This window comes from Pyxicephalus adspersus, chromosome 5 (genome assembly GCF_032062135.1).
Source record: "Pyxicephalus adspersus chromosome 5, UCB_Pads_2.0, whole genome shotgun sequence".
Lineage (NCBI taxonomy): Eukaryota > Metazoa > Chordata > Amphibia > Anura > Pyxicephalidae > Pyxicephalus > Pyxicephalus adspersus.
Genome location: NC_092862.1, coordinates 80,381,380 through 80,408,244, shown reverse-complemented (window position 1 = coordinate 80,408,244; position 26,865 = coordinate 80,381,380). Strand labels below are relative to the sequence as shown.

At 40.6% G+C, this 26,865-nt stretch overlaps 1 long non-coding RNA gene across 1 annotated transcript in view; it reads left to right on the top strand.

The window, feature by feature from the left end:
* The first annotated feature begins 205 nt into the window (after positions 1–205).
* The window catches only part of LOC140332030 (uncharacterized), a 45,384-nt gene continuing 18,724 nt past the window's right edge, over positions 206–26,865 (top strand). Inside the window, exon 1 of the long non-coding RNA XR_011921018.1 lies at positions 206–312. This is a non-coding gene — a long non-coding RNA (uncharacterized lncRNA). The remainder of the gene's footprint in view (positions 313–26,865) is intronic.

Below are 26,865 nucleotides of genomic sequence, written 5' to 3'. Positions count from 1 at the left end.
AGTTCTTTATTTCAGTTTTCAATTAATTACTGGAGTTTGAAATAACCAATCCCAAGCTAAGGGAATGTGTAAGCCAATAGGTGTCCTACAAATCACATCTATCAGCCAATCATTACTCTCCAATGATTCCTAATTGGGTTTAATTGTATAAGACGGGAGCCAGCAAAAGGAGGAAGCTAAGAACAGCCAGAGGAAGCCTGTGGAACAAACGCAAGCAAGTACGAGTCGGTTAATAAGCAAGAAATAGTGATGCAAGAAGCATGGAAGCAAGGGAGAAGATAGTAAGAATTAGATAGATAAGCAATGAAGCAAGTAAGCCTTTCGAGTCATACTATGTAAATATTGTGTTGGGTGGCTGTATTGTGATTGCAGTCTTATGTACTAACCACTTTTATAGTATTATTAGGATTTACCTTCTAACAACATTATTTCCTTTACTGTAAATGTTATTGATTTAGGTTCCTATATTCTTTTCAAATAATACTGTTGTGTATTTTATGTTTCAACTTGTTCCTTAATTTAACTGTTTGAGTGACTAGCTATTATTTGTGTATGAACTTTCATTTTTTGAATAAATATGTGCATGGATAGGGTTATAAATATCCATATTTATGCAGATAATATTCATATTTAACATACACACATAGAGTTTGATATAGCCAGACAGGAGGATTAGAAAGCTAAAATGAAGGGCCTACGATTAGAAAGCTTTATGCTATTTCTTTATTTATTATGTATATCTATCATATACCCATCTCTATGTTCCTATATCATCCTTTATAACACCACTCCCACAAATCTTTATTCATGACATCATCCAGGGACAGGTTTGACACCAAGGAGGAGAGTCCTGGTCCCATACCAAGATGACCAAAGCATATTAGGCCAGCCCTAGGGATAAAAATCAGCAGCCCTGAAGCTACAGGCAATACCAGTGACTTGCACTTTTCCCTTCACTTTTTATTGAAAATGTTACATTTGTAATCGGAACAGATGTTAAGAAGTCTTACAATGGGGATGCCAACTGTCACTAGAGCATAGTCCTCCCAATTAAACTCAGAAAAACAAATGATAGGGGTTTGTTTCAAAATGTTTAGTTCTTGATCAAAATCTAATTAGAAAGTTAGTTTTTAGACACACAATCAAAGGATAAGGAAACCACATCTCAACAGAAAATTGTTTACATTTTTTGTCATCTCTGTAATGATTTTTGGATCCTATATAACATGAATCCAAAAAATTTGCACAAAATGGGGAACAATAAAACTTTAACTGCTTTAACTAACTAAGAGGAGAATGCCAGAAACATTTTAGGAGCCAGTGCTGTAAATAAATACAGTTATTATACTGTGTGCTTTTTCTTCAAAGGCAGTCACAGATATTAATATGTGGCCAATTTAATTCCGCCAATTTTTGACAATGTGTTAGAGAAATAAAATGTAAATGAATTTTTGATGAAAGAAATAAGTTTGCAGCTATGTATAATTTTTAATCCAGTGGTTAAGTGCTTGTTTTGCCTGAGACATATTTCCCGGATAAATAGTAATCTTTATTTAGACCTTTTTATGATGGTTTATAAAATATTCTGGAATAAAAAAGGGTTAGCTTTTTATTTTACGTTTTGTTCAGCTAATCGTTTCAGCTCTATAATAGGAACATTGTTTGCAACTGAACTGTAGGGGGTGCAGTAAGCTTATTCTAGCTAGTCCTTTGCATCTCAGCAGGCCATAACCACAAGCTGAATAGTCCTTTATCACAACAGCCTCTTTTCTGCAAGCTCAGTTCTCTAAGAATGGGGATCAAAACAGCATGCATTATTACACTGTAAGCTGCTATCTTAACCTCAGTGCTGTAAGTGAGACCTCAGAAAAGGGAGCAGTTATACATTCATCTTGAGACTCCCTGCGGGTTAAAACCTCTTCCTGCAGTCTACCAAGAACATTCTCTACTGATTAGTTTGAGCTGCTAACTGTGGACTGAAGTGAATATATGATTTCCATGTCAAACACACTGGATTTATTTCTGCAAACAGAGGGCACAGAAGCTGTAAAAATGTCATTATCTCTGCATGCCTATATACCCATTGTAGCTTAACTCCTGTCACTTTCTGGCAATTATTTAAGAAAAAAAGGTAACAGCAGAATACAAATTTATATTGGAAATGTATTTTTCACTAGTACTTTTTATGCAGTACTGAAATATGTTGTATTGTACAGTTTTTACAAATATTATCAAAATTGTTTGCTTTAGCAAATGAAAATCTTTATTTTTGTATGTGACTATTTTTTAATCTTATTGGGCTCTGAAAATTCTGTCAGCATTTTGTAAAAAAAGTATTCTCATCCTCGTATGCTAGCTTTGTAAATTAAATTCCTATTTAATGATTAAGTAGATTCAAACCCTTTGGCTAGGTTTAGACTACTAGTATTTTACGTGGCGTTTACCTCATCTGGGTGTTTACTATCACTAGAGTGGTAGTCTGGGAGCAATAACAGGTTGTTACTGCTAGCCTTTTGCAGGCAAATGCTTGTGCAGGTGTTTGCATGGGGCTTACCATTTGAGCTTGGCCTTTGAGCATTAATATAAACTGAACAAACTATATTCTGAAACTTACTTTCCTACATCTGTGATACAAAAAGTAAAACATATTATTAAACAATTTTATTTTACTCTTATCTATCTTCGTTTTACTCCTTGGATGCTATTTGCCTTTGTCAATGCCTCCACTGTCTACCAATTACATGTCAACCCAGTTCCACTTCTATCTTTCACTACTAAAGCTCTCCACATTACTATACATATCCTTACTAATTTCCAAATACCATCCCAACTGCAAGTTTCACTCTGTACCTCCATCTTATTTAGTTGCCTTTAATTCCCACATTCATAACTTCTGAAGAACTTTACCCCTTTCTTGGTTTTCTTTCCTGCAGCATGTCTGTCAAGCACTGTCTTGAAATCTTTAAGTATACCCTCAAATGTACCTCTGAAGACAAACATAAACTTGGTCGCTGTCTTTCTTCAGACAACTATTCATACCTGTCTTCTAGTGCACCAGTTGTCAAATGACTGACTGCCTTTTGTAGTTGTATTCCTGAAGAGTTAAATTTTACCGTGCATGAACTATGTGCTATTTTCCTTTTGATTTCTTTAAATTACTATGGAAAATGATAACTATAAAATTAAAAAAACTATTATATTTGTGTGGGATGGATTTTAAAGAATGTAAAGAAAAAAATAAACCACAAGCAAACCACCACCACCACCACCACCAAATAAATGTAATATTTTTATTAAAAACTGGTACTTCCTTTAAACACCTATTTAATGCTGCCATGGCATGACATTGATGACCAAGGATGACCATAAATATTGTATGTTATGGATTAGGTTGTAATTGGTTAATGTGGAAGTTATAACTAATCTTTCAAAATAGCTAAAATAGTGATGAACTAAAAGTAAAGATGAAAAAAAGACCCTAGCTATATGGATTCATTCTTTCTTAGACTACTACATTCAATTAAAATGAGCAGGATATGTATGCAACAGACAGACATCTGATCAAACTACAAGTGCCCCAAAAGCTTGACTTTGCCTCATTTAAAGGTCTCTTATCCTAACATATTGGGAGAGGAACATCACAAGTATGTCTAAGAGATTTTCTCTCCTGTTATTTATATTTGTCATAAATCTTTCGGCTATAGATTTAAATTCTAACTAAATAAAAGCATCAAGAGTAGAAAAGAGAACACAGATTTGCACTTCCAATTTTCTTTAAAATCTCTAACATGTCCTGAAATCAAGAATCAATTAAATCATATATATATTTCTATCCACTGTAACTAATACAATCATTTAAAATTATGCACAATTTTTCTCCTATACCTGGGAACAACCCAATTAATTTGAAACATGGGTGCCCAACATTCGGTCCGTGGGCCACATCTGGCCCGTGGAGCTGTCAGATCAGTTCCTCTCCTCCTTTCCTGTCTGCTCATTGTCTTAAGGGGGTTGGGCGCACACATCTCCCATGTTGCTCCCCGCCCACCTTGTACTGTGAGATAATCCCAGCAGCAGCATGAGAGCTGTGTTCATGCAGCTGTCTTTATCCCAACGTATAAATCCTCATATCTCCTTCACTGATTGTCATAGAAATTAAACTTTCAGGATACACAGGGGACCTGTCGAGCTGTTACTAAACCAAATTTAAGCCCTCTACAGGTAATAAATTGCCAGATATGGAGTCACAAGCATAAAACTCCAACAACAATCAGGGATATTTTCACATTAAGGGGGGCTATTTCAAGACCAGGGTCCCCAATTTGAGTTGGCATGTTGGGGACCCCCTGGGGGCCACTACCATGGCAATGACTGGAAATGACTGGCTGTTGTGTCCCATGGCTTTTGTGTCCCTTAAAGTTTACAAAACTTCAAGGCTGCATTTAGGTTGGCAGTAAGGTTGCAGTGTGGTCACTCCTTCCTCATGCTGTGGAACCCTGGCTTGGGGGAGACGCTCAGTACCGCTAACTGCTGCCTGCAGTCAAATCTGCAGACGCTGAGGCACAGGGGAATAAGCAGCTGGTGGGGTATCTGTTACACAAAGCTGGACAATTACATTCTATGAATCCCAATTTCTCTGGAACAGATAGATGTTGGCAACTGGAAATGTGGGAGCCAGTACGAAACTCTTTTTGTCCCCCCCCCCATTCCCTGTTAAAATCGTATCATGCTACCCTGTCATACATCTGCTATCCCCATACTCTCTATGAACCCTAATTACTCAGTAAGAAAAGGGAAATGTGACTGCAAGTGGGGGACTCTTGTAGCTAACTCCCCTTAAAATTTCATCACTACGTCGCCATCACAAGATACGAAAATCTATACCTGTCTTACCGTGCCACCGTGTCGCACATAACTTGCCACTTACCCTCTGTGAATCCCAATTTCTCTTTAACATAGAGGAAGGGAAATGTAGAATAGGTTAGGGACTCTTGTGGCTACCCCCCCTCACTAAAATTGTATCACTCCTCCCATAGCATGGTGCCCAGTCACATATAAATGTCCACTTATGTTTTTTGAAACCTAATTTCTCATGAAAGGGGAGCTGTAGGTACATTAAAATGTAGGATAAGTGGGGGGTTCTTGTGGCTAACTTCCTCTAAAATGTTATTGCTGTAGCACCATCACAAGATAAGAAAAACTATACCTATCATACTGTGCTACCCTGTCCCACTTATCTGACCATTTACCTTGTGTGAACCCCAATTTCTCAGGAACAGGGAGATGTAGGGACCTAAAGATGTAGTAGTAAGAACATGTACCCCTTGGTTATCTGTCAAATGAATTGCATATCTCTTGAACTATCCATTTCAGAGCTTCTCATTTTGTCATTCTCTTTTATTTGGTGCATGTATGTTACGGTAACTAGAAACATTTGAATTTAATTTATTTAAATTAAAACTGTTCTAGTTTTAAGCATACATCTCTAATGTTTATTTGCATTGTGGCCGACAAGTTTTACCTCAATCTCAAGAGCGGCCCCCAGATGAAAAAAGGTTGGGCACCACTAATTTAAAATATAGGCCAAATATCTCTATATTATCAAAAACTCATCTCTGTATGGTCACTTTTGCTACCCTTGCCATTAGAAAGACTATGCTATTTTTATGATTGTTATTGACACCCTAAAGCTCCAGGGAACCATATTACAATTTAATTTAGTTGGTATAAGGTACTGAATGATCAAAAGGACCCCATTCATGTCTAAAACACTTTCTGCAGGGTGTTTAGATGTTTGAGTGGGTTTCACTTAGGCACTCTGATTCCCTCCCAAAACATACTGGTAGATTATTTGGATTCTGTCCAAATATATCCTTAGGACAGTGCAGTTGAGGCTGTGACTTGGGCAACATAATTTAACTATTAAGGTGGCCAGTATGGTTGCTTTATGTCACATTAGTTCATAAGAAAAACGGAAACGTCACAGGTCAAGTTTTTTACTGCCGTCTGATTGCACTGTGGTGATAGACATCAGGCAAAGAAGTGGTATTAAGCCTTTAGGAGAGGGGTCACGGGAGTCTGGGCATGTGCCGGACCAAGTGAGACGCTTCCCACTGAACTCCTGCTCCACACGCAGGAGATCACCGACACTCGCAGGTGATGGAGAGCTTATTCTCTTGTTCTGACCAGGCTGCCTTCTCCTCACAGGCATCCAAGATGGCTGTGTGTAGGCATCCCTACACACAGCCCAGAGGATAGATAAAAGATCCCTGGTGTCTTCCAGCCCTCCCTCTTCGCCTGCATTGTCCCTGGAAACTCTGGGTGAAAATGCACCCAGTTTACCAGGCCTCACCAGGGCAGATTTAGAAGCGTACATGTGCCACATAAAGGATACAGTACGGAAGGAAATTGCCAACCTTAAAAAAGATCTGAGCTCCAGGCTACTGGCTGTGGAAGAGGTGACAGATGCGCCTACTAAGTCATCTGACCAACAGAGAGAGGTTCTAAATGAACATTCACTACTGCTGCAGTGGTTGATAGTATGACAGGATGACCTAGAAAATGGAAATAGGCAAAATAATATTTGTATACCTGGCATTCCTGAATTGATATAGTCCTTTGGAAAGAGTACACCGAGTCCCAGGTTTCAGACCACAGGACCCAGATAGGGCTAGGGATGTCATATGCAAAATTACCTCCTATCCTGTTAAAGAAGAAATCCTAAAAGCAGCCCGCGCGCAGAAAGAAATTTCTTTAATGGCTCTCATAGCATGCTTCTTCAGGATTTACCCTGCCACACCCTGGTTTTACGCAGAGCCCTGCGCCCTTTATTGTATGTGCTGCGAGCACATGGTATTCTCTATCCTTGGGGTTTTCCCGTTTATTTAATGGCACACAAAGAAGAGGTCTCTGCAGTATTTCGTTCTATTTCAGATCTACCATCTTTTTTGGCCACCTTTACCTCAGGTATCCTTACCCAACTGCCTCAAGGGACCTTGTATCTTAGAGGCCCCAGTTGGTCAAGATTGGTCAGTATAATGAAAACGCCAAAACCGGAAAAAAATGAAACCACACTGTGTTAAACCAGCTCCATGAACATGGACAGTGGAATCCGTTTACTCTTAGTATCTTCCTTTTCTAGGGCTGCTCTGGCTGTCTACCGTGGAGGTGGAAACATTATTATTTCAGGTTGCCTGTGGTTATGTTAAGCCAGATATTTGCTTGATGTTGTTCTTTTTTATATTATTGGATTATATGTAGTTGGGCTCGAAAGCGGGAGCTCCTCTTATGAATCTGTGCCTTCGCAGTTTCCAAACTAGGGGCCTCACTTGAATACTAAGGGGTTATTGTGTTTTGTAGTGTGTGCCCCAGAACTTCCCTAAATCTATTTACAATTTTTAACCCAACCTTAGCTTAATAGCTATCCCCAGGTAAACGTTTGGGTTGGGTCTGCTGGATGCCTCTCAACTCTCCTTTCAACTTACCTATAGTTGTCAAATACCCCCCCCCCCCCCCCCGTGTCTCATTACATACTGACACCTGCTCAGCCACTTGGGGACCAGATATTACTTGGAGTCCTGTTCTACACTGAAAATTACAACGTAATGTAAGAGGTTTAAATACTCCAGAGAAACGTACAAGAAACTCACTTCAGGAAATATAAGATCCCCAAATTCTGAAATCACAGATTTCCAACAGTCTACCATAGCTACTCAACAGATTCTCGCCCAAAAGGTGTATGTATAATATAGTCTAATACATTTTTTTGTCTCTTAAAGACAGGTTCTGTGATGATGGGGCTGATATTGTTTGTCAAGGGTTTTCTGGATATCCAACTATTTACTCTTGCTACAGCATATGCTCCCAACACAGCCCAGGCTTCTTTTCCTTCTACAACTCTGATGAGGCTGGATAAATTCCGTGAAGGATTGGTCATTTTTGGCGGTGAACTTAATTTTGCCCCTGATCCTGGATGTTTCTCACCCCATGATTGGGGGTCAGAGGGGTATCGAAAAAGTTTTGTAAATCATCTACAGACAAGGACAAGAACTGTTTTTCTCCAGGCCTCATCAGAGCTATTCACGGATCGATTACTTCTGGATCCGCCACCCTGATTTAATCCAAGTAAATGACTGCTCCATTGGAAGCACTACGTTTTCAGATCATGCACCGGTATTTCTACAAATATTGCTTCAACATGTTTCTCCCAAAGTGTGGAACTGGAAGCTGAATGAATCCCTTTTGAAAGATAAAGAGATTCTGGCAAATGTTTCTAGAGAACTATCCACATATTTTTCCACTAACGAGACGCTTGGAGACGCTTGAAGAGAGAGGCTGACTGCATTATGTTTGGGTAAAGCCAAAATCACTCTGGCTAAATGTGGACCATCTTCTATGAGTATGGCATAGAATATGGAATTTTGGGAATTCTCCTGAAAGCCCATAGGGCACATTCCTTCATTCCCTATATTGTTAATAAGGAGGGTCACAAACCTAATTTGGTCAGGGATATTGCAGCCAGTTTCCAAGAGTATTATCAAGCCCTATACAATATTATTCCTCACCAATGTGGGAATAACAAAGATGCTGTGGGGATTACTAAGATCAAAAACTACCTTATTAATTCAGGAATGCCACAACTTTCCCAGGCAGAGGCTAAAGCTTTAGAGACCCCTATCACAGCCCTAGAATTTCAAAGGGCCATTAAATCCACTGCCACAGGAAAAAAAACCCAGGCCCTGATGGCTTTACCCTGAATTAATATTATTAATAGACATACTCTCACCCCCCAACTTGCTTATATCTGGGGGTAAATTTTCTAAAGAACGCCTTAACACCCACATCACAGATACCCAAGTAGTGGAATGATCCTTCAGCGTGTGCAAGCTATAGGCCAATATCAAACAAACTCAATCAAGACCTAAAACTCTTCACAAAAATCTTGGCTTGCAAACTACAACCCTTGTTACATAAGCTTATATACCTTAATCAAGTAGATTTTTTCCCCACTAGAAAGGCCAGGGATAACACAACCAGGGTTTTGAACTGGAACTTTGCCCTTCAGAGGTCCAAATTGCCGGCCTTCCCTCTGTCAACTGACACAGAGAAGCTTTTTCACAGGGTGGACTGGCAATTTGTGCTTCAAACTCTAACGCATATTGGACTGGGTGATAACATGATATCCCATTGTATCGGTAGGGGTGAACAGATTTTTATCTGCACCCCTACCAATCCCCAATGGTGCGGGACAAGGGTGCCCCTTGTCCCCACTGATTTCATACTCACCCTTGAATCTTTTCTCTGATATATTCGCTCCTCCAAGGATATCTCAGGCCTACAGTTGGGTGTTTCAGAACAAAAGGTGCTGGCCTTTGCAGTTGATCTCATCTTCCCCATATCTAGGCCAATGTTGTCTCTCCCTAATCTTATGGAGGAGTTTCCTTTACCTTTTTCAGGCACTCCCAATTAACATCCCAAGAGCTATTTTCAAACAGCTACATGCTAAACAGTTTAAATTTATATGGGGAAATAGAAGTCCGCGTTTAAGCTGGCGTTTACTGTTCTGGCACAAAGGAGTTGGTGGCCTCTGCATCCCTAATTTCTCTATTCTATTATGCTGCTTCTCATTTAGTGAGAATTGTGGACTGGTATGTACACACAGATAGTAAACAATGGGTCTCACGAGAACAAAATTTTTGCAGCGTATCACTGAAACACCTTCCGTGGGTGCAGTCCTCCTCCAGTCAGATAGTGAGGACTCACCCCTCACTGAGGGCATCCAGTGATATTGGCAGTAAATATTTTCAAAATAAAGAGATCTCACCCCAACCCAGTCCAATGTTCCTGGTAATAGGGAATCTAGCTTTTGCACCGGCTTAGAGGACAGGGGCTTCTCTAAAATGAAGGAGGGTTAGACAGGGTGTTGAATTTTGTGAAGAGAGGCCAATAGTATACACTAAAAAAATCATTTTTTGCTGTCCCTACCGCTTGCATCTACCTTGCAGAGACCATTACCTACATTTGAAAATATGTGTGCTGGATTTGGAAATTTGCAGCACGCTATCTCACCTATATACTCTATTTATAACCTGTCCCCAGAAGACTATACACCCTCATATCTATGCTCTTGGGAAAGAGAATTGGGGTTGAGGATCACCCTTCACAAAGAGATTAAGTAATCAAGTTTACCCACAAGGCATCTATTCACAGTGGGTTTCAGGAGATGAATTACAAAATCATGTCCAGATAGTATATGACTCCTGGTAAATTACATATCATGTTCCCATCGGAGCCTGGGTTGTGTTGGAGATGTGGCAGAGACAAAGGGTCTATGTTGCATGTTTTCTGGTCATGTCCAGGAATCAAAGCTTTTTGGGCTAAGGTTAGAGATGTATGAGACTCTGGCTCCATAAGTTGAATGAAATAATGCTTATGAAAGATCTCACCTTGGAGATCCATGATAAAACCAAAAAATTTCTATCTACCTGGGCCCCTTGGATAACTTTTCAGGAATACGATGAGTATAAAGTTCTTTTGAGTCTCTAAGTGATTTATATTGCAAAATGGGGAAAATGTTAGTTCTATTTGGTCCCCTATTGGCACTCATGGACATCTGGCTTGATTCCTTCATTTTGTATCAGCACTATACGACATGTATACCTGCTGTTTTTCTTTCCAGGAATATGTCATAACCATTCTGTGTTTGAACTCTTCCTAAGGCTTTTTTTTTTTTTCTTGATTATCAGAACATTATATGCTCAGAGACATCCTCCCTCCCCCCTCTGTTTTATCCTTCCCTCTGATTTTTCCCCCACCCTTCATTGTTCGGTTGTCTATGACAGGGACAGGTAAGAGGCAGTAATTCTTGGAAGGAAAGGGCTAGATAATGCTAGATGTCCTGCAGTTAGGAAATTGTGTGGGATTTTTCTAACCAACCGCTGCATCTTTTCAAGTAGGTAGCACTAGGAGTGATTATTTCCTGTGAAAGTGTTATGCCAACCCCAGATTTGTGAAAGGATAAGGGATAATAAGAGGGGAAAGGTCTAAGTTTACTTAGAACTTGCTATTCGCAGCCTTAATATTGTTGAATATATTTGTAACTAGGGATGAGTGAGAATGCCTCTAGCATTCCTGCGAAAATTTCCTTGAACTTCCGATCAGAAGATCGAGGAAATCATTACGATCCCTGGCACTAGAGGTTAATTAATCTCTAGTGCCCAGGGATCATAGTGGATTCTCAAGGCTACATTCATTCTAGCAGCCCTGGGAATTCTCCTGTTTGCAATCCCGACACTAGAGGTTAATTAAATTCTAGTGCCCGGAGATAGCAGTGGAACTGCAGATGAAATCTCAATGGATAAGTGCAGCCGGTGATTGTGAGAACTGAACTGCAGATGAACTCTCAATAGAGAAAATCCATTGAGAATTCGCCTCACGCACGCGAGAATTCGCGTGCCTCCAATCAGCATTGACCGCAAAGTTCCCACGGTCAGTGGGCTGTACTTATCTAAGTTCCATTGAGAGTTCATCTGCAGTTCCACTGCGATCTCCGGGCACTAAAGGTTAATTAACATCTAGTGCCCCAGGATCGCAGTGGATTCTCTGGGCTCCATTCGTTCATGCAGCCCTGGGAATCCTCCTGTTTGCGATCACCCGGCACTAGAAGTTAATTAACCTCTAGTGCCCCGGGATTGCAGTGGATTCTTAGGGCTGCATTCGTTCATAAAAAAATCTTTCCTCAGCCAATCAGAGAGCACTAGAGGTTTTGAATGGGGAGACTTGTCCCTATTTAACCTCTAGTGCTGGAGATCGCACACTGAGCTGAGTGACACAGCCCGCAATCTTTTTTTTTTTTTTTTTTGGAAATTGGATCTCGTTTGGCAAATTTACACCGGCCGTTCTCACTTACAATTTCAGTAATCAAGAATGACCGAATTTGCAGCGAGATAGAGTTTTAAAAACTCGCTCATCCCTATTTGTAACTTGTTATTATATCTTATGAACTCCAGTTGTCATGTAATATTTTGTCATACCAGCATTTTTCTGCTGTCCTCCTCTCCCCTCAAGATGCCAATATGGTGAAAGGAGGCTCCTCTGAAGTATCCCCATGATCTCCATTTTGCAGTGGTATATCCACTAATTGTTGAAAGTAAAGTCTAGCACTTTGTATAAAGCCACTTTCTTGTAATTTTCCAACCAATACATGTAATTGTTTAGCAAATAAAACAACTTCTTCCTAATATTTCTTGTCCAACTGCTGCATCTAATGTAAGTGTGCAGTGAAATCAATGCCATTGCAGTACACAAGAGTAACCTGTACAACTGTGCAAGACTAAAGATCTTTAGTTTATGTTAACAAACTGCTAAGATTGCTTAGAAATCTTTTGTTTTGCTTTTTTTGACCAAAAGTCCCATTATTAAGATGCTAAGGGCTTATTCACAGGGGTGTTAGTATGCAATATATACAACAGTTGCCAGCTTATTAACCGCTGATCAACCATCCAGTGGCCATCATTCAACTGCTTCCTTTATACTCTATTGATGTCAATTTTGTCAATCACCACAGTAGGTCTTGCACTCTTAGTTGGCTGATCCTTTGCATAAGAGATGCTTTACTGTGGTGTGTCTTATTCACCTGTCAACCATTATAGATAGTGGTTATGCTTAACCGCTTCTACAATTGTTAGAGTGAACAAACCTTAAAGCACAAACAGAAAATTAGCTTTTTCTGTAAAAAAACCATATATTCTGATTTCAATGCACACAATCACCTTTTAAAAATGTGCAGGAAAGCAGCAACAAGTCATATGGAGCCTTTTATGGCTGGCTGACAGTTATCAAAAAGTTTTTTTCTCAACTTTTGGCAGGGAAGTGTTTGACGCACACGCACTGATGACTATTAATCTTCTACACCAACTTCACAACAATTAGACCTACAAGGTGTGATAAAAAAATATAAATATATATACAATATATAAAAAAAATGATTACATTCAAAGACACATTGTTCCCCTTCAAAATACTCCCCCCCCCCCCCCCCTCCACGTTGCTGTCACTTCCTGAAGCAGTTCTGGAAGTCCTCTTTTGTAAATGTTGATTCAAAATATTTACTTTTGGTGGCATTGAGGAGGAGGCAGTTTTCACATTGTGAAAGAGATTGCATGATGTGAGCTCTGGTGAATAGGACCAATGAAGAACTCCAATAATGCAACAATAATGCATTCTCAAGGCATTTATGTGAATATCCTGTGACACAATCTCTTCGGTTAGGCTTGGTAACAGTATGGAAGACAGTAGTTCAGCAAAAAATAGATAAAACACTCACTGGATATTCCTGCTTTAGAACACACCAATGCCAAAAGTTGAGCTTTTTAATATTTGTATTAATAAAAAGAACAAACAAAAGTAATTCAGGTAGACTGACTTGAAAGCTTTATGCATTCTACAAGGCCTCTGTCCAATTGAGAAAAACACTGACTACATAGTTACATAGTAGGCCAGGTTGAAAAAAGACACTAGTCCATCAAGTTCAACCACAAGGGAAATAAACATATTCCAGATATAAACCCTATAAGACATAGTTGGTCCAAAGTAAGGAAAAAAAAACCCTGGTACAATTTGCTTCAACAGGGGAAAAAGTTACTTCCTGGCAATCGGATGTTTCCGGGATCAAATAATGAGGATTTTTAAATGTACCGCTTTTAGATTTAAAATCCTCAATAATCATACTGCCGGGGAGGCTACTTCCTGAGGGAGCCTATTTCACATTTTCACAGACCTTACAGTGAAGAATCCCTTCTTTATCTGAAGCTTAAACTTCTTTACTTCTAGACGCAAAGAGTGCCTTTTTGATTTTTGTAATGATCTCAAAGTGAATGTTTTGGAAGAAAGTTTTATATATGGACCATTCATATATTTATACAGGGTGATCATATCCCCCATTAAAAGTCTTTTCTCAAGGAAGAATAGATTCAGTTCAGATAATCTCTCCTCATAGCTGAGCTTCTCCATTCCTTTTTAGTTTAGTTGCCCTTCACTGCACTCTCTCCAATTCCACAATGTCCTTTTTGTAAACTGGTGCCCAAAACTGGACTGCATATTCCAGATGAGGTCTGACCAATGCTTTGTACAGGGGCAGGATTATGTCTCCATCTCTGCATTGTATTCCTCTTTTAACAGAAGAAAGTATTTTGCTAGCTTTAGATATTGCAGCTTGGCATTGCATGCTGTTATTAAGTCTATGATCTACCAGATCCCCCAGATCCTTTTCAATTTCTGACTCTCCCAAATGTATTCCCCCTAGACAGTATGAAGCATACATGTTGTTAGACCCCAAGTGCATAACTTTACATACATTTATCTATACTAAATGTCATTTGCCACTTCGCTGCCCAACCAAACAGTACGTCCGGGTCTGCTTGGAGATTATAGACATCCTGTATGGATTTAAATCCATTACATAGTTTGGTGTCATCTGCAAACACAAAAATGGTACTCATAATCCCAAACCCTATATACATAATTACATAGTAGGTCAGGTCTTTCTACAAGGCCTCTGCCCAATTGAGAAGAACACTGACTACATTGTTACATAGTATGTCAGGTTGAAAAAAGTCCATCAAGTTCAACCACAAAGGGAAATAAACATATTCCAGATATAAAACCCTAGGACATAGTCCAGAGGAAGGCAAAAAAAATCCTGGCGCAATATGCTTCAACAGGGGAAACAAAAATTCCTTCCTTCCATGAGACAATCGGATGTTCCCAGGATCAACGGTCACTTATCATTTGTAAAGATGTTAAACAGTAAAGGTCCCAACACTGAACCCTGGGGTACACCACTAATAACCTTAGACCATCCGGAGTATGAATCATTATTAACTACTTTCTGGATGCAGTCCTTAAGCCAGTTCTCTATCCATTTACAGATTGACTTTTCAAAACCGATTAACCTTAACTTGCAAATACATTGTCTGTGGGGTACTGTGTCAAATGCTTTAGCAAAGTCCAAGTACACTATATCAACTGCTATTCTACTGTCTACCTGTTTACTTCCTCATAAAAAGACAGTAAATGTATTTGACAACTTTGGTCTTTCTTGAAACCATGCTATCACCTATAATATTATTTTCTAGCAGAAACTCCTCTGTAGTTCTTTATCAAACTCTCTAGGACCTTTCAAACTATGTACACTAAACTAACAGGTCTGTAGTTACTTGGTAATGACTTTGCTTTTGAAAATAGGAACGACATTGGCCTTACGCCAATCCATTGGTACCATGCCAGTGATTAAAGAGTAACAAATACCTGAGCTCAGCTCTTTGAGGACACATTGTTGTAATCCATCAGGTCCTGGTGCTTTGTCAGCCCTAGTTTTGTCCAATTGTTTCTCAATCATATCAATTTTGAGCCACTGTGAACCATTTAAGGCAGTGACATTGCTATTATGAATTTGGACTTGAGCTCTGCCATTTTTCTTTGTGTACACAGAGCTAAAAAATTGTTTAGTAAATCCGCGTCTTCTTTATCCCCATTTAACAACCCAGAGACATCCTTTAGAGACCTACGTGCTCAGATCTGATCTTTTTGCTAATAATATATGTTTTTTTAAAATTGGGGATTTGTCTTACTTTCCTGTGTAATCTGTCTTTTATTTTGAAGTTTTGCACATTTTATCTCCTTTATAAATATTTTGTTATATTCTTTATAGTTTTCAAAGGGTGAAGGTGATTCTTCATTTTTATATTGTTAGAATGCCCTTTTCTTGTTCTTTATGTTTTTTTTAACATCAGCTGTGAGCCACATAAATTTTAATTTTACATTCTTAAACTTATTACTTATTTTTAGTGTGCTTGTGTAGAACAGACTTGAAACATTCCCATTTTTTTTTTGTGTTCTTTGAGGACAATATTGTCTCCCAGTCCAGGAAACAGAGAGCCGCCCTTAATATTACAAAATTGCTCTCTTAAAATTAAATATATTTATCTTTCCTGTGTTTGCTTCCTGCCATTACTCCAGTCAGTGTCAGGGTAGTTGAAATCTCCCATGATTAAAACATTTCCAGTTTTTGCTGCTTTTTCTATCTGTGCTAGTAGTTGGTTCTCTATTTCTTCCCTAGCACTGGGGCCTAGCACTGGGCCTATAGCAAACTCCAATAATTAATTGTGTTATGTATCCCCACATTCAACTCCACCCATAAAGCCTCAACCCCATCGCTTGCTCCATCAACAATTTATTTTTTCACATTTACTTTCAAATCACTTCTCACATATAGACACCACCACCCTTTCGTTTGACTCGTATGAAAGAGAGTATAACCAGGAATGTTGACAGCTCGGTCATATGCAGAACAAAGCTAGGATTCAGCAACACCAACTAAGTCACAATGCTCTTCATTCATTAAGGCTTCCAACTCGCCTATTTTGTTTGCCAGACTTCTAGCATTGGTGAACAAGCTCTTTAAACTATTGCTGCATTTACCAACACTGTTTGCCAAATCCTTTTGTTTTTCAGTACAAACAGTACTGCCAAATCCCATGTTTGTGTGTAACATGAGTAACTCCTTATGTTTATCCATAACCCCCCCCCCCCCAAACTATCCCCAATCCACCCTCCACTAGTGACTGACCCCTGTCTGACCTTCATGCCACCTTATTTAACTTTCCCACCCCCCTCTGTCCTGGTTTAGATGTCCCTCCACCATTCCCCTAAATCTTTCCACAGCAGACCCCCTTCCTTTTAGGTGCAAACCATCTCTGGCATAAAGGTTGTACCCCAATGAAAAGTCAGCCAGTGCTCTAAGAACCCAAACCCTTCCCTATTACACCAGGACTTAAGCCATGCGTTTAGAAATCTAAGCTCCCTCTGCCTTTCTTGTGTTGCACATGGCACAGGCAATATTCCAGAGAATGTAACCAAGGAGGTCCTTTCCTTCAACTTGAAACCTAGTTCTTTAAACAGATTTTTAAGGATCCTCCTTCTTCCATCTATCCTGTCATTGGTTCCAACACGGACCAAAACAGCTGGGTCATGCTCAGCCCCTCCCAGTAATTTGTCCACTCGGTCCACCACATGCTGAACCCTTGCACGAGGGAGACAGCAAACTATTTGGTTGAAGGGACCTGGGTGAAAACTATTCTGACCATAGAATCCCCTATGACAACCAGTTGTCTACACCTTCCTACACTGCTTTCCCCTCCCTTACTATGGACTGCTCTCCCGGCTGTTAGGGGTAGCAGTAACATCTAGAGTTGCCACCACTAGGTCTACCACCTGCACATCCTCACATAACTTTGCAAAATTGTTAGGGTGCTCAAATACAGGGCTGGCCTTTCTTTTTCTGGGTGCCCCTACCAATCCCTTTAACTACAGTAACCCATCTTCTTAAATGTTCATCCTGATTAACCTCTCCACCCTCCACATCTAAGCCATTAACTACTTGCTCAGTGAGCAGAAGACTCCTCCATAGGTGATCCGGTGATGTCAGTGTTGCACTGCGCCTCTCCCGCTCTCCAATGCGAGATACCAGAAGGGTGACTTGCTCACATCTGTCACAGCGGTATTCACCTAGGAGCTGTTGCTCCATTTGTGCATACATATGGCAGACTGTGCACTGAAAAAAAACTTCCATCTTGCTGCCACTCATTTTCCCAGTTACAATGTTTGTTATAAAAGTTTACTTACAGTTTATGGTTACTATAAGGATTCATATCTTGTGTTTTCTAACTCCACTTGTTTCACCAGCCAAGAGTGAGCAAGCTAAAGGTGAGTCTGCCCAGAACTCACCTGTGAATTTTTGGCCATTCCCCCTTAGAGGTCAGCAAGGAAAGAGGAAAATTAAAAAAAAATGACAGCCAGACACAACCCAACAGTCAAACAGACACAACTCCCAAATGCACAATATCAGAAAAAAAAATGATTTTGTGTTTTCTAACTCCACTTCATTCCAAGCCACTTGCTTCACCAGCCAGGAGTGAGCAAGGTCAAGGTTAATCTGCCCAGAACCTAAATCACTTGTGAAACCTTGACTAGTCTCCCTTAGAGGTCATCAAGGAAAAAAAACTATTAAAACTATTAAAAAAAAAAAACACAGTCAAACAGGCACAACCCAACAGTCAAACAGACACAACTCCCAAATGCACAATATCAGAAAACAACTGTGTTTTCTAACTCCACTTGATTCCAAGCCACTTGTTTCACCAGCCAAGAGTGAAGCTTGAGAAGTTGAAGTGAGCATTTTCTTGAGATTGCTGTGAAGTCCTCTGTATCTTAGGGGGAATATTGAACCATTTCTTTTGGGGTATCTGGCATGTTTCTGCAGAGGAGGGTTTATCCTATGTCATTGTAGGGCAAACTTAGTTTATTTTATTAGGTCCCTGAAATACAGAAATACAGACTAAAGGGAAAACTCCACCTATGGAAAATTTTGTACTTTTGAAGATGCAGCATCACTGGTTGGAAGGTGCTGCATTTGGCAACTGTGGTAGCAAAAATATCTTTTAAGATTTGTTTCTGGGACCCTTTGAAATCAATAAATGCATGATTTTTGGAAGCTTGGAGTAGGGCTTCCTTACTGTTAAAAATGGTATAATTGGCTTTCATTTTTTTGTGTACCTGGTTTGAGATATAACAATCAATGAGATTGGTCTACACACCAATTGTTCATGTTTAAAAAATCTACAGCCTAGAAAAGGCCTTTGCCAGGTTTTGTTTTCTCTTGACTGTGTACAGGTAGAGTTTAACCCTGCCCCCCCACCCCACTTCATATCCTAACCTCATCTGCAAATATTAATATGCTTGTGCTTATGGTGAAAACGGCCCGAATATAATTCCTTAATAAACTTTATCATACATAACATATTAGACATAACATTAATAATACATTAATAAATACCAGTATTAACAATTCCAACATTCCATCATTGTAACTTTTATATAGATAACAATCTATCAACCGTATCAACCTAACCCTTCCGACAATATTGTAACTTCCCTCAGGTTGCAGATGCTCGAGAACACCAACACCTTAAACTCCATTAACCCAGGGACCTGAGTTTCATTGATATATATTCTGCTCCCATGCACCATTCCACTGCCACCGCCATTCCGGGAGCTATATCAACCACGCTCCAATACATTCACCACTGTACCCACATGCTACCATATAACCATTTTTGGAGACGCCATTCCTTAGATGGCTCTTCACACCATTCCATCACTTTAAATACACCCTTACGAGTGTGCCCTCCTCCATACCCACAGAGTTCTCCTAATCCCTTCCTCTAAACCAAAAGACCACAGCTCAATACCCACTGTGTTCAGGTGAACTCTGTCCCATTGCAAATATTGCGGGAAAGCCTCCTCCAAATCCTTGTACTGCACGACAATGCCCCTGTTCCTAGCAATAAACCTCCCCACCTTCTTGTTTACTTTTATACGAGCTTTATTCAGGCACTCTAAAGATCTTGCCCACCTCCAGTGTGTCCTAGCCACTATTTCTGACCATACAAATAACAATTAGGGGAATGCAGTGCGTAAGCGCAGGAAATGCCACCTAATGTCCCTGATGAGCTTCCGTATGAACCTAACTCCCAAATCATTTCCCCCACATGAATAATCACCGCATTTGGTGGCCCATCCATCTCAACAAATCTGTGAATTTCCAGAAGCACCCTGCTCGACAACATTCCCAGCACACGGATCCAGTGCAACACTCCATCCTCCCTGGATATGCCCAACTGCCGGCCTTCGGGCCTCACATTAGCTCTCCTAGCTCCCCAGCTCACATAGGAATGCCCCAAGATTCATATCAGCTCAGGCACTGCACCTCCTGAAATAAAGCAAACCATCATAACAACATCCCTGTAAACAAAACCAAACCCAATCTCCCCTCCCTCCTCACTGGAGAACTCCAGTTAAAACTCAGCCACGTGTGGCTGCACACACAGCCTATAATTCAACAACTCCCACCTCCCAATCCTTTTAATCATGTCCTCCCTCATACCCCATCTGGAGGCTTCTATCGCTGCTCCAATCCAAAATTAATGTGAAGCATATTCACACTCTGCCAAGCCTTCTTCCCTCAAACACTTCCAAAAAACTGACAAGAAGTGGAAGCGAGACAATGCTGACCCATCCTGATGTATCAAGAATGGCTCATTTTCTGACACACAAACAACCTGCAAATCATCCACCAGCCTAACCAACAGATTAAAGTAGGCGCCTAGTGTCCCTTCTCACCCCCACCTCCCTCCTATATCCCTTCAGAACTTGTCTTAACACAAATGATTTTGTCACATCCCGTATCCCCAACCATTTAACCCCATCTTTCCATTGAGCAAAGAAACTGACACCGTCTGTTCCACTGCTTTACAAACAAAACACCAGAGCACCAAGCATGTCCAGTCCTCCTTTGACTTTTCCCCCAACCCACCAGGCGTGGTGGGTTGGGGGAAAAGTCGTGCCACCCAAGTAGCCCCAGATACTGATTTCTGCAGCAACGTCACCAAGGACCTGCACAATCTGCCACAGTCCTTCGAGACAAGGCACTCCATACCGCTCCGCTCCTGGTGCCAGTTCGTGAAAGACCTACCACTGAAACTGAGACAAAGCGTTTGCTATCAGATTATCCTTCCCTGGAATGTGGACTGCCCACAAATACACATTGTGACGTAAACATAGCAACACCAAATGCCGCAACAACCGTATAACTGGCCCTGATGATGCTGACTACTTGTTAATGGCCTGAACTACCCCCATGTTGTCACACTGAAAGAAAAATTATTTTATTCACCAGCTGCTTGCCCCATATTTCCACGAACAACACTTTTGGAAAGATTTTAAGAAGAACCAGGTTAGAAACCAAACCTGAAAATACGCACCATAACCAACCAAACCTGCCACATCAAACAGATCACGATCCGGGTTATTTTACTGGGTCCTCCATCCACAAAGCGTTTCTGTTGTCATCCTTCAGAAAAAGTTCCCACATTTCCAAATTCTCCTGGCATCAGTCTGACAAAATGCGACGGTGGTTTAATGCCTGTCGTCGCCACCTCCAACCTTCTAGCAAACACTCATAATGGGCATAATCCTGCATGCAAAATTTAATTTGCACAGCAATGATTGCACCCGCCTTAACTTCACCTTCCTCCTACCACTTACCGTCCGCACCTCCTCCTGCAATGCCTGCAACTTACCCATCGGCAGCTTGCATTCCATTGCTCTATTCCCAAAAAAGACAGCACCATGGTCGGTCCTTACGGTTTTTCTGGCGCCAATGGAATACCAAAATGCTTACTGTAGGGTTCCTAGCAAAATATGGCGTGTGCGGGATGCTGGCTGGCCCACACATAAAAATCGTCCAAATAGTGCATCACTGATTCCATTTCCACCAGATCCACCCACTCCAGGAAGGAACTGAATGTCTCAAACAGTGCACATGAAACCAAACAAACCATGGGACGGCACTGGTCCACATAGAACTGTCTCTGCCACCTGCACCCCAACAACCGCAAGCTATCTAGATGCACAGGCAGCAGTTGGAAAGCTGTCTCTATATCCACTTGCCATCAACACCCCACTACCATACCTCTGTACCCACCGCACTGCGCTACCAAAGGACGTGTATGACACCGAGCACAGTTCAGGTTCAATGGCCTCATTAACTGACCCCCTTCTGGAAAGGATAAGTGATAAATCATCCTAAACTTATTCGTCTCTTTCTGGGGAATAACCCTAATGGTGAAACCAAGTCCTGCAGGAGTGGCTCTCAAATGGCCTAGCTAATCAACCTAAACTTACCTTTTTCAACTTTTTGCTAACTATTCCTGGATACCGCAGCACCGATCGTTCTCTAGAACCAGGGGCAATGTCACCAAGTTGCACAGAATTCTAAATCCCTCCCTTAAACTTTCCACCAACACCCCAGCCATTACCCCGCCTGAATACCTATTTAGGAAGGGTAGCATTCTGTCTATTCTCACCGGGGTCCTCCCTTTTTTCAGCCCCTTCTCCACCCTTAAACTTACCTTGGCGCAGGCAGCACGAAAAAATCCATGCTGTCCCCTGCACCCCAAACACTTGTGGCGAAAACGGCACACTGCTCCGAACCTACACATCCCTTTATTATATTTCTAGAAGAGCCCTCGCTTTTCAATGGGTGGAGTCCCTGAGAGCCCGGTACCCCCAGGCCCCCCAAAAAAAGGGCTGCCCCCCCACCCCGCTGATGTCATAAGCTTCATCCATAGGCCTATATCCCTATGATCCCAGTGCAAGGAAAGTGGCACCATCTTTTGCTGATGAAACTGTTTTTAATTTCTCAACCAGGCCTGTCCCCTGTACAGCCTGTAAGCCTTTGTTAACTCCATCCAAATACCCGAATAACACAAGAGCAATTCTCCGGCGCCCAAATGTACGTGATATCAAGTGATACCGCCGCACCTCATCCTCCCGTTTTCCTTCAACCAAACCCCCTCGATCAAGATTAAAGCATTTGAGTAGCAGCAGTGAAAATATTTCAACATACTCACCCCTCCATATAGGTTTGCAGACTTCCTGCTTCAAAGGTGCTCCCAAAGGTCCCTCAAAGCACACATATATCACCACACATGGCCCTCTTTTTCTCCCTGCCCTGTGCCTTCCCCTCATTCGCAATGCTCCTTATATCCCCCCAACTACCCGATCCTTCTGCAAATCCTCAATTCATACTCATTTGGTTTTCACGAAGATCTGCGCCCTACCCAACGCCCCTCCCCCACATCCTCCCCTGAACCCCTCTCTGATCAGACATCAGCTTCAGCAAACCCAATAACACAGACCGCACCCCTCCAACACCTGTGGCACCCCCAAAAAATCCTTACCTGGGAACCCCTGTACCTGTCCTTCCCCCCTTTTCCCCATAACTCCTTCACTTGTACAACCACAGCCATCTTGGTACTTCCACTACCAGGTCTCCCCGCGGTTCCCATCACGACTCCTCCTCCTCCACCCCACTTAGTAAGTCTCTCACTGGACTCTGAACCATGCGCTCCCCCTCCTCTTCTCCTCGTCATCGAACCGCCAACCGCAGTACTCCCACGCTGAGCCTCCTCCCGACATGCACTACATGTCCAGGGTGCGGATGAGGTCGCACACACCCGATCCACTGCAGACCGGGATCGAGCCCCCTCATGCTGTGCCTGGGGCTCACATCCTGGGGGCTCCGCTCCAGATGGGAATTCCTTCCACTGCCCCCCTGACACTCCCGCAGCAGTATGTTTGGCAGGACGGTCTGGAGGGTCCCTGATGGGGCTTCCTAAATGGCGCCGAACCCTGGGTACTTCTGGGCTCAGGCGCTCCGGAGGCCTAGACCTCCAAAGCCGCGCCACTTACGCGCCATTATTTAAAGAAGCAGGAGAAGTTCCCTGCAACAAAGCTGCCAGCAAATCTGGACCTTTCTTCGGCCGCCGCAGCCCTGGGCCCACATTGCATCCAGCTGTTCCATAAGTAAGTGCAAGGTCAATCCTTTCCTTTTGCTGTCCCTTCTCAATCTCGCCCCTGACCCCCTTGGCCTTCCTTTATCCCTTCTCTTCCCCCACCCATTGTTTTCTTATTGTCACCAATCCTTGACCCTTACCCCTTCCAACGATGTCATCCCATACTTTTCAACCTACCACTGCCTAGCTCGACCTTCCCAACACAGTCATGTTGGCCTTTTGCCTATCCTCCTCCCTCTCGGGCTCCAGGGTCTAATTTTTGTTGTTGTTTAATAGTGGCAATGTCCATTCAGTGGGGTGAGTTTTCCTCTTTCAAAGTTAATAAAGTTTTTAAACAATTTATAAAATAATTTAGTAAAGCTGTCCTGTAGCATGTAGCAGATAATTTGAAAATGTAGGTTTTTATTTTTTTAAGTAGGCAAAAAAGTGTTTTTATGCAATACACATTGAATTTTTTGTTCCTCTAATAATAATTTGATTTGTTTAAATATTAGTCAAATTAGTGTCCATAACAGACTGTCCTTTTTCACTTTGGTAGGATAAAACTGCATTTAAACAGCATATAAAAGTAATATTGTATTTTGGACACTAAAAAAAAAAAATTTTTTTAAGGAAAATCTAGTAAGGGAATTTTTTGGATAGAGGTAGGAATAAATGTTTTAAATAATCGCTATGTCTGAAAGGAAATTTTGTATAGATTTTTAAATATTAACCTTACATCTATAAATAAAATGTATCATTTTGATATATAAGCTGTACATGTCTTTTCTTCTAGTAAAAAATTTGCTTTATCTGCTCACCTTACTCAACACAGGACTCCAGAGCACTTAGAACTATTTGGTTGCTTAGGGGAGTTTTTGTAGTATATATTTTTACTAATAATTTAAAGAGCAAATTACTTTCCTGGCTTTAGTTTACACATTGCATACTTTTCAGAGTAATTACTTACAAGCAAAGTTCTGTCAATATTTAATGGAGTAAATATAAAAAGGTGACCTTCTTAGTGATTAAATAACATTATATTATGACTGTATAATTCAATTAAACTAAAGCCTTCTTTTTTTTGCTATTCCTCGAACACTTTTTTTTTTTTAGTGTATAAATAGTTATATTTAGTCATCTGCAAATTTACAACATAAAGAGAAAAGTGCATAAAAAAATGAAAGTTAATATTTTACTAATAGAGTTTACCAATAGTCATACAACACACCAAAATTTACTGCTGTACTAGCAGGACCAATGTAGAATACAACCATGTATAGAAGGGAAGGGATGAGAATGTTAAAAATTTTAAAGGGGGCCATGTGAAGTGTAGAGAAATGGTCTTTAATGATTGATAATTATTAAAAAAAAGTCAGTAGGTCTCCATCATAACATTATCTCAAAGACCCCTGATAATGTCTTTTGGGACAAAACTTATTGGGAGGAGTTTCCTAAATGCCTGTGATGCTAGCACTTTAATCCTTTATATGTGGATACTGCTCTCTATTAATGGTACGCATATGTCCTTTTATTAGTTTCTTTTATTAAATGGTTTTATACTATATGTGGTTCCTTGTATGTTTAATTATTAATTTAATTAATTTCAACATTAATTGAAGATGGGAACTGAATAGATAACACAGTATCAAGTGGAATGTGGCTGTTTTCTGCATTTATTGAAGTCCTGAAACTGAACTGAGAACACCAGGTGTTACGAACTGCACAAGCAGTGTGGCAGGTGATCACTAATATCAGTACCTGATGCAAGTTCACTGAAATCAAGTTTATTTCAAGAATGGTGCCAATAAGCACGAATAATGTAAACAAAACTGTGACCATCCAGAAAATAACAAACACTGCCAAAAACAACTAACAAAGTTAAAGCAACAAAGGTACCAACAAGCTCAGGTCAGGTCAGGATCAACAGGTCTTAGGAGAAGAAACAGGATCAGGGCCAGAGAGCATAGCAGATAGCAGGCCAAATAACACTAAGGCTCTGGCAAGGATTTAAGGAAGGGCAAAACCTTAAATAGGGAGCTCCCAGCTGTTGGCATAATAAGTTCTTCCTGGATGTGGCCATCTGCTGCTGGCCAGTGGAGGTTCATTGTAACTAGGTATTCAGCGCCACCAGCAGGAGAGGCAGATAACTATAACACCAGGGCTCATCAAGTGAAGGGTGTATCCGCTTTGTGCATTCATTGAAGATAGGAACTGAACAGGTAACAATAAGTCATAAAAGAGCAGTTCTTATCTGGTGTGCAGTGAGTATAAGAAATATGTTCCTGATTCTTTTGTGAGTGAGTTCAGCTGCCATTTGAATCTAAAGGACTCTTTGGCTTTTGGATTTACAATCAATGTAGAATATTTACACCTATTATGTTAGTGGTACCCAACCTTTTGCATGTTGTGGATCACTAAATGCACCATCTTTGGACTGCACATCCGCAGGGAGCTGTGAGTCTCTCAAAGGGGAAAAAACTTCACCCCAGAGTGATGTCACGATGCCAGAACCCACCCACTCTCCCATCACAGGTCTGGGATGGGAGAAGAAATACAGCTTTTGACATCCAGACCCTGTTGGAAACTCTGGAATTTTCATGGAACAGAAAAATATGTTTTTATAAACAGGCCCAGTCAGAAAAAAATGGATTAGGTAGAATGGTTTCAAGAGGAACAATGTGCAATTAATACAGTAAAACAGTGGTTTGACACAGAAGAATGCAGTAACAATACCACAAATAAACTATGGATAGCCTTTACCCAATTATACACCCATCAATGCATGCCCTAGTTTACATAAAGTATATGAGCATTTTGTGTCAGTTTAAAAGCACACTGCTTTGGATATGCAAAGACCAGATTTCTCCCTTTGGAGCCTGGGTCTGGAATGTTTTATGCCAAAATTTAACAAACATCTACTTCACGCAGTATATTGTCGTGTGTTATTGGTCATCTTGCTTTGCAAAAATGAGCTTCTATGAGATTGTGTAATTTCTATGTAAGAGTAATAAAAAATATGCAAAAAGAAAACATCAATCTCATTACTTTACATCATGACAAACTTCTAGCTTTATATAAAAATAAAACAAAATATTTTATAATCTACCTGAAGTTGAGCATTGATGATAACCCCATTGGTTAATGTTTTGCTTTGTCTTTAAGCAAGTTTAAACTGCAATCCAGACAGATGTTTTTGGAAAAAGCTAGCCAATTAGTAAAGGATGTTTTCATATAGTTAAATATAGTAGATTGGCTGGGAGTCCCCACATAAAAATATAATATATATGTGCAGCTTGTTTACTCCTGTCATAGTAATAATGACAGGATGGGATCTTTTTTAATCCATTCTATTACATAGGGACAATAGAGAGGTTTTATCTGCAAATAATTGCCTAATTTCTAAATATTC